The 546-nt window shown below is 43.0% G+C and overlaps 1 pseudogene; it reads left to right on the top strand.

Annotated features, from left to right (window-relative positions):
• On the top strand, positions 1 to 546 carry LOC110548199 (transcription factor BTF3-like; annotated as a pseudogene).

The following is a 546-nucleotide window of genomic DNA, read 5'->3' as shown; positions in this document are numbered from 1 at the left end:
ATGAAAGAAATGATCATGAACCAGGGAAAACTTGCCAAACTGCAGGCACAAGGTCACATTGGTGGTAAAGGAACTGCCCATAGAAAGTGATTCACAGAACAGCCACAGCAGGCAATAAAACTGTAGTCCTCCTTAAAGAACTTCAAGGTAAACAGCACATCTGATATTGAAAAGGTGAACATGTTTACAAACCAAGAAACAGTGATCCATTTTAACAACCCCAGGGTTCAGGTGTCTCTGGCAGCAAACACCTTCACCAGTGAAAGCAGCTGACAGAAATGCTTTGCAGCATCCTAAACCAGCTTGGTGCAGACAGTCTGACTAGTTCGGGAGACTGGCTGAAGCTCTGCCCAGACATTCTGTGGATGGAAAAGCACCACTTGCTACTGGGGAGGCTGATGATGAAGTTCAGATCTGGTGGAGAATTTTGATGAGGCTTCTAAGAATGAGAAAAACCGAATTGAGACAACTGTTGAAGAAGGTGACACTTGCAGACCAGTGACTGCTTTTAAAAATTATTTTGTTTATGGATGTGATAAAATCTAG

Source organism: Meriones unguiculatus, chromosome 14 (genome assembly GCF_030254825.1).
Source record: "Meriones unguiculatus strain TT.TT164.6M chromosome 14, Bangor_MerUng_6.1, whole genome shotgun sequence".
Classification (NCBI taxonomy): domain Eukaryota; kingdom Metazoa; phylum Chordata; class Mammalia; order Rodentia; family Muridae; genus Meriones; species Meriones unguiculatus.
Note: the sequence above shows the minus strand (reverse complement) of the source record. Positions and strands in the feature narration are given on the sequence as shown.